Source organism: Bubalus kerabau, chromosome 2 (genome assembly GCF_029407905.1).
Source record: "Bubalus kerabau isolate K-KA32 ecotype Philippines breed swamp buffalo chromosome 2, PCC_UOA_SB_1v2, whole genome shotgun sequence".
Taxonomy (NCBI): Eukaryota; Metazoa; Chordata; class Mammalia; order Artiodactyla; family Bovidae; genus Bubalus; species Bubalus kerabau.
Genome location: NC_073625.1, coordinates 128,927,393 through 128,934,733, shown reverse-complemented (window position 1 = coordinate 128,934,733; position 7,341 = coordinate 128,927,393). Strand labels below are relative to the sequence as shown.

The window sequence follows — 7,341 nt, the reverse complement described above, 5'->3', positions numbered from 1 at the left end:
CAGCTGGCTCTGGCCTCCCCACTCCACCCTAGTCCAAACCTTCTTTCCCAGCAGGGGAACTTGGACCCCCAAATGAGACTCAGTCACCTTACAATCACCCGGGTGTCAACTAAAATATTTCCCACACTCAGTCACTGCGTCTTGGCATTCCTTCAGTGCGACACCTGGATTCACCTAGTTGCTAACATTCTTATTAACAAGAGCCCGCACATATTGACCGGTACTGAGAGCCAAGATTTCTATGCATCACCTAATTTAACAGTCACCCAAAACCCTGTGAGGCAGGTACCATGCTTCTCATCTTACAGAGGAGAGAACTGAAGACCCAAAAAAGGCTAACTTGTCCAGATCCAAGGAGCTGGTCAGAGGCAGAGCCAGGTCTGTCTGATGCTCTTTCTGCCAGGATGGTCCAAAGGCTTTCATTCCCTCTCCTAGACCCTGGCAAGCACTCTCACACAGGCTCCATACCTCATTTCTCAAAAGTAGCTGCTGAGCGATCTTCCTAAAGCTCCCTTGTCATTTCTTCCCCTGGTATGCTCCCTTTGGGAGGCGTGGAGACCGCAACTGCCTGGTTCACCTTGGTGTCTGTAGGCCTTAACCCACAGAAGGTACACAAGTAGCGCTTATTTACTTAACTGAATCGATGAAAAAGATCTCTTTCTGCCGCCAGCCCCTCCCTTGTTCTTTTTGGGTCCCTCCAAGCCAGAGCCACTGCTGGCCTCTACCACCAGACATGACTTACCTGGCTCCTGAGCCAGTCCTGTGCAGGCAGGTAGAATCCAGAGTTTTCACGTGTGTTTACAGGGTATATACCTGTGGAGTTTCTGTAGCTCTGGCTGCTTCTGTTTCTGCAGGGAAAAAGTATTAATATTTCTGCCGCAGTAGATCCAAGATCTGGGGGAAAGTCCTGGGCTCCCAAATGCCCCCTGGGTCCCTTCCTCCGTCCGCTCCCTCACATATCAGGCTCGTCTAGAGAGTAACTATTAACTAAGCACTATGGGGTTGGACACTCTGCGTTATCTCACTGAGCCGTCACAGCAGCCTCAAAAGGCAGATAGTGGTGAGTGCATTTTACAGAGGAGGAAATGAGGCTTGAAGGCACTAAGTCACTTGCTAAAGGTCTCAGGCTGGCACCAGTAGACGAGGGATTTGAGCAGGGACTTATCTGTGGTTGGAGCCTTTGTGATTTTGTCTTCCCTGCCCTTCCTCAAAGGGGCCAGGCTCTGCCATGTCCTACCCATCAAACCTCAAAATTCCTTCTCACTTTCTGGAACCTGACAATCTCAGGGGCTAATAATCATAGTAAGAACAGATACACTTCTGTAAACAACTGTGTATGCCAGAAGCTCCACAAATGGCCTTATTTAATCTTCACCTAAGAAGCAGACGGTGATTATCTCTGCCTTATAGATAAGAAAACTGAGCGATTAAGTGTCACCTCCAACATCCGAGAACTACTGAGGGGAGGAAGCTAGGATTCAAACCAGGTGTGTCAGAGTCCAGAGTTCATTTTCCTGACTACTCTTTCTAGAGCCCTCTGTCTGGGAATGAGGCCTTGACAGTCCTCTACTCCCCTGCTGCACCCCACTTCTAGCTGAGGTCCAGCCACCCAGAACCTGGTCACTACTACCTTTTGGCTTCTGGACTCCTGCTGTTCCGCCCCACCTGCCGGATGGACCAGCTTTCCGGGTTGACCTGAACAGAACTCTGCTCTCCTGCTCCATTGGTTGCTGTGTTTAGCATGTCTGGCCACCCTGGCAGCTAAGTCAGTGCTTTGGTCAAGCTCCCGCCACAGCTCAACAGCCCCCCCACCCCTTTGCCTGTGCATGGAGGTCCCTGTGTGATTCCTACCACCCGCCACCGCCCTGTGAGCTTGACAGGCTACCGTACCCTGCTGCTACAGCTGGGCGGCTGTCTAAGGAGGCCACAGAGCTCCCCTGCTGCTCTCCACCAGTGACGAGCTCTTCTCTGTGGCCCTGGGACCCCCACCCTCTAGGGCCAGTCCCTGTGCTTGGCCTCCTTGGCCCCGTGGCTGAGGCTTCCTGCCGGCTGCCTGCTCCCACTGACCTGCTGACTGGCTCTGCCCTGTTCTGCGGTTTGCTGGCTGCCTGAGTCTATCTGCACTAACTCCCACCCCTTGTCTTCTGTCCCTGAGGAGTGCCTGCTCTGAAGCCTCTGCATGTCCCTGCAAGCCCCAGGTCCTGCCCTGCAACCTTGCCCAGTCACCCCTCACCCCACTCCATGGGACATTATCCAGCCTTTTTTCCCCCACATATCCTGACTTGGACTCTACTCCACTTTGAGCAGAATCAATCACTCAACTAAGAATAAAAGGCGGGGTGCATGTGCAAGACTTAGTGGAGGTACTGAGATGCCCCAGCTCCCCAAGCCCACTGTTCCACGCCTGCACCCTTTGTGCCTGGTTGTGCTCTTCTACTTGATTCCTCCTAAGACAGAAGGCTCCCGCCTCTCACCCGACCTCACTGAAGGCCCCCCCAGGCTCTGAAGCCAACTCTGAGGACTGTAAGCCAGGGCTTTCCCATGTTCTTTGCACACAAAGAAAAGGCAAACCGGGGTAAATGGAGTGATGGCTGGCAGCCAGGGAGGAGCCTGCCAGGAGGTCCAGACACCCCAGGCTTGGCCCCAAGCGCTAAAAGGATGGATGAGTCTCTGCTCACCTGGAACCCATTCTGCCGAGAGCAGCTCTTCTCTGAGCCTTGGCAATAAACAGTAATAGCTCCCTTTTATCAAACGATTAAAACATACCAAGTAGTGTGTTAGGCATTTAGATACATCTCGTCTGGTTCTCTAAGGCAGGTAATAATTATCCCCATTTTACAGATGAGGACCTAAAGCTCAGAGGCATTCAACGGCTGCCCAGGGCCTCTGCCTTTCTGAGCTTCTATTGGGCTTAAAGTCAGCCTGTGATGAACCCTCCCACAGCCATGGTTTCCTCCTTACGTGCCCATCTTGCAATGAAGCAGGAGCTCTTTGAGAGCAAAGCTGGGTCTGGTTTCTGTCTGCGTCCCACCCTGCCTGGAACACTGTGGAAGCTGCCTTTTCTCCAAGTCCTTCTAGGAAGCCCCAGGATTCTTTGGCCCAGCTCTTGCTGTGATTCTGAAGGAATAAACTCAAACTCAAGTGCCCTCCTCAAGGAAGGCCAGACCCCTTATCTGGGAAGAGGGGCTGAGCTGATGCCAAGGGGCTTGGTGACTGTGGCTGTACATGGTAAAGTATTTCCAGGACAAACGCTGTAGGAATCCATATCTCTTTGCGCCTCCTCAGCAGGGTGTCTGCTCACACTAATGTCCCTGGTTGTGGCCTGGAGAATCTGTCCCACTTCAGACATGGAGAAATCTCAGGCGTCTCTTTAAAGGTGATCCCATCTTTTATGGATGTGAGGGCTTCCCTTGTGTCTCAGCTGGTAAAGAATCTGCCTGCAATGTGGGAGACCTGGGTTCATCCCTGGGTTGGGAAGATCCCCTGGAGAAGGGAAAGGCCACCCATTCCAGTATTCTGGCCTAGAGAATTCCGTGGACTGTATTGTCCGTGGGGTCACAAAGAGTCAGACACAACTGAGCAACTTTTACTCACTCACTCACCCATCTTTATACCCAGCTCCTCATGGCGACCCCTGGCAATTCTTGAGAGAGGAGAGGCAGGGAATTGAGCAGTGGGTCCTATTTCCACACTCCTGCCTGCATTCTATCCTGTTAAATAACAGACAGTGTTGGGTCAGTGTGACCCCAGAAATTGCTGAGCTGGTCCAATCTCTCCATTTATAAATAGTGAAGCCAAGGCCCAAAGAGATGAGTGTTTCCTGCAAGATCACACAACAGAAACACCCTGACCCTTCATTCAGTGCTCTTCCCATGGGATACGTTGTTTCAGCATCAATTCAGTAACCAAGGTTCTGCCACTGAGTTCCGGGTCCTGGAAGTCACTGACTTTCCTCTGTTACTTCTTGGTTTAGAGGACTTTGTCTCACCTGTGGGGAGAGGGGATGGGCAGGTAAAACCACCAAAGGACAAAAACCACAGGTACTCTCCCAGGCCCTTGCTGGCCCCTGCAGCTTCACAAAATGGCTTGGACCACTTGTGTTCTCTGTTGCCCACGCTCCCTCTGTTCCCATGGTGTGGGAGGGCTGCCTCTATTTTGAGGACTGTGGTTGTTATGGGTCCATTAGTGGCACAGACTTTCTTGCAAGGCAAGGTCTGTGCTCTTTGGCCAAACAAGGGCCTGGCTCATCCTCAGCCTGGCAGGACCAGGAGGGTTAACTGGGAGCTGCCCTCACCGTCCTCCTTGTCTCCCTTTCTTCCAGAGGGAAGGCGCGAGCTCTCTGCCATCTACATATTTTCAGCTGAGTTATATTTTGCATAAAGTAAACTTAGCAAACAGAGAACACAGTGAGAATATATTTGGCTTTGAAGCGTCAGTGTTCTGACAGGCATTTCCTATTAGCTATCTCTGAGCCGACCAGCCCGGCTGGGTTTTGCTTAAGTGGCATAATTCTCCTGCAGTGGAGACAGCTCATTCATTAGTCATTCCAAAAGCCAAATACAAAATACCCTTCTCTAAGCCAACTCCACCAACCAGCCCCGCAGCCCGCAGCCCAGGCGCAACAGTGAAACTGTGGAGCTTATGGGCTGGCAGAGGTCAGTCCAGGAGCCACCTTTCTGAGGACCTTGGCGGAAGGCTTTGGCTTGAGCCCTTCGTTCTCTCTGGAACAGGAATGACACGTCTTCCTCTGATTGGCAGAGGCCTGGGGAGCTGTTTGGAGGATGGGCTCTACCCCATTTCACTACTGAGTCACTCGCAACAGCTAGAAGACCCAATCGAATATGTTGTTTGGTTTATGGGTTTTTAGGTCCTAGAAGCTAAAGGTACTTGTTCTAAGAGGAAGCAAAGAAATGTGTCCTTTCCTGCTTGGGTCTCTCTGCTGAACTCAGCCCTTCCTTGATTGGCATCCTGCATGTTTATCTCTTTTAATCCCTGTGCAGTGAGGGCCAACATCCCCATTTTACAGATAAGGAAACTGGAGCTCAGAGAAGTGACTTGCCAAAGGTCACACAGCCAGGGTTTGAGACTGTCAGGCTCCAAAATTCATCTTCTGTCCTCTGTCAGGAAGCATTCTTTAGGATGATTATTTGATTTTAAAAATGAAGATCTTGATACATATGGTGGTGAGGATCTCTTTTTTTCAACTTTGGAAGACCTGAGAATGCCCCTTAGTCCAGGCAGGGTGGGCTGAAAAAACAGCCAGGAGGAGGCAGGGAAGGCATGCTGTTCTGAGAAGAAGGCTGAAAACACCTGGGCTGGAAGCTGGTGGTGGTGGCGGTTCTGATGGGGGTGGAGCTTTACTTGAGGAGGGCCAGGAGCTGGGGCCAGACGAGGGACAGGGAAGGAGTTGTTACAGTTCCACCACCCAGCTGGGGGTTCCACACGTGCCCCACTGCATGGGCCGTCTGACAAACCCTGACCAAGCAGAATGCCATGTGGTAAAGACTCCACTAACACCCAGTAATGAGGGGAACACCAGAGAAGCACTGAGAAAGTTCCTGTGCAGAGGCCATGAGCTGGCGGTTGTGACCACAGCTGGCGGTCGGTGTCAGACTCCCCAGAGGGCCTAATTAGCGCTCCAGGTGGATGAACACACTCACAGGTGCCCAGACCCATAGGGAGGTGGGGGTGGGGTGGGGTGGGGGAGACAGGCCAAATATATATTCTACCTCTGATTTGTATGTATGCATATATGCGTGGGGGCTTCCCAGATGGTAGTGTAAAGAACCTGCCTGCCAACGCAGGAGATGTAAGAGATGCAGGTTCAATCCCTGGTTCAGGGAGATTCCCTGGAGAAGGGTTTGGCAACCCACTCCAGTATTCATGCCTGGAGAATCCCCATGGACAGGGGAACCTGGTGCACTACAGTCCACAGGTCCATACTTGCAAAGAGTCAGACACAACTGAAGCCACTTAGTGTGCATATATGAATGTATAAAAGCTAGCAATGAAAACCTCAGAGTCCTTTCAAAGCATACCTCCAAAGCTTGAACTCCATACTGGTGCCCTCCTTAGCCTGGCATTAGACCTTCCTCATTGCTGGCCTCAACTCACCTGTGTAGCATTGTCTCCCAGCATCCCCTCCATCTCTCCACTCTCTGTTTCAAACTATTTGTTGTCTCCAAACACATAAAATACTTCCTCTACAGCTTTTCTGCTTGCTGTTTTCTCTGCATGCATTTTATCTCTCCCATTCATAGCTAGCCTCACCTAGCCAACTCCTACTCACCCTTCAAAACCCTGCTAAAATGTATCAGAAAGCCTCCATCTCCCCAGGATTTTTTTTTTTTTTACTGTGTTCCTGACCCTTTTTCTTTAACTCTGGTAAATTATTGATTCTAGTACGCTGTGGGGGACCCTATCCTATTTTATCTCTGGATTTCCAGGACTCTGTGGAGAACTGACATACAGAAAATGCTCAGTCAGTTGATAAAGCAGCACATCCTGAATGGCTGATGATTTGAAAATGTGCCACAGAAACGCAGTGCCTCAGACCTGAAAGAAAACACAATTGATCTACACAAGCCACTTCTCTGATGTGGTCCCACCTCATCTATATCCTCAGCCTGATGTAGTGTGCTGCTGCTGCTGCTGCTAGGTCGCTTCAGTCGTGTCCAACTCTGTGCGACCCCATAGACGGCAGCCCACCAGGCTCCGCCGTCCCTGGGATTCTCCAGGCAAGAACACTGGAGTGGGTTGCCATTTCCTTCTCCAATGCTGATGTAGTGTACATACCACCTAATCTAGTAACTGGCACATATTAAATGCTCTATGAATGGGGGCTGACATTGTTGCAGTTGTTTCTCAGGACTCAAAATGGACCCAGAAGAGTTCATAGAAAGAACGCTGAATCTGGAGGCAGGGCTGCAGTTCTGTGTCTAAGACTCTAAATTGTTGTTCAGTCGCTAAGTCATGTCCAACTCTTTACAACCCCATGGACTGCAGCACGCCAGGCTTCCCTGTCCTACACTATCTCCTGGAGTTTGCTCAAACTCACATCCACTGAGTTGGTGATGCCATCCAACCATCTCGTCCTCTGCCGCCCCCTTCTCCTCCTGTCCTCAATCTTCCCAGCCTCAGGGTCTTTTCCAGCGAGTCAGCTCTTTGCATCAGGTGAACAGTATGAAAAGACTCCAGATAACTTTGGATAAGTCACTTCAGCCTCACTAGACCTCAATTTCCTCATCTAGAGTGACAGATATAGCCATATGTCCTATAGTTGGGCCCCTTCCAGCTCAAATGTAAACAAGCCCAAACAAAACCAAAGCAAACATCACCGGT

General features: G+C 50.9%; 1 long non-coding RNA gene across 2 annotated transcripts; it reads right to left on the bottom strand.

The window, feature by feature from the left end:
* Positions 1-3,030: 3,030 nt before the first annotated feature.
* LOC129644895 (uncharacterized) lies at positions 3,031-4,878 on the bottom strand. Of its 2 annotated transcripts, none has more exons than XR_008711040.1 (4): positions 4,673-4,878; positions 3,852-3,988; positions 3,603-3,710; positions 3,031-3,437 (listed from the first exon to the last, which is right to left on the bottom strand). It is a non-coding gene; the product is annotated as an uncharacterized LOC129644895 (long non-coding RNA). The 2 variants fall into 2 exon arrangements; XR_008711039.1 differs by lacking the exon at positions 4,673-4,878 and adding an exon at positions 4,295-4,413.
* Positions 4,879-7,341: the final 2,463 nt, after the last annotated feature.